The 530-nt window shown below is 25.8% G+C and overlaps 1 protein-coding gene across 1 annotated transcript in view; it reads left to right on the forward strand.

Annotated features, from left to right (window-relative positions):
• Positions 1 to 530, forward strand: part of LOC110022538 (protein transport protein SEC23) — a gene marked incomplete in the record, with an annotated part of 19,705 nt that overhangs the window by 9,854 nt on the left and 9,321 nt on the right.

Raw genomic sequence — 530 nt, forward strand, 5'->3', positions numbered from 1 at the left:
GAAAAGCAAAGTGTAGATGTTAGATATGTAAATTCTTAAGAATTGGGTGGTATGTATGTAGATGCCTCTATGAAATGTTATTTAATTAATTTGTGTATAATTGATTTGTCTTGATTTAACATTAGATTATGCTCTAATACTTTGTTAGATATGATATATTACCAATTCAATATTTTTGTTATTCCTTCCTATTCTTCAAATTTGTTACCAAATGAACAAAGTCCATGTCTACCTTATTAGTGAAGTCATCATACATTACATTGTAGAATTTTGTCGTTCTGTGATATAATATAACATGCTTTTTTTATTATAAATGAAACATAACAGATAATAAACAGCTGACGGGCTTTTGGCCTGTTATTAGATTTATAATTGATGTATATATAATTTTAATTTAACTTCTTATTTTCATAATCCTGTGTAAACTACTTTTTTGAGTAATGGCATGTGGGAACTTCATGTACTTTAATTCTGCAAATTGTCAATAATTATTTAATGTTTACATGACATTCTTTATTTATGTTTGTAGG

Source organism: Phalaenopsis equestris, unplaced genomic scaffold, assembly GCF_001263595.1.
Source record: "Phalaenopsis equestris unplaced genomic scaffold, ASM126359v1 Scaffold000196, whole genome shotgun sequence".
NCBI classification, from domain to species: Eukaryota; Viridiplantae; Streptophyta; class Magnoliopsida; order Asparagales; family Orchidaceae; genus Phalaenopsis; species Phalaenopsis equestris.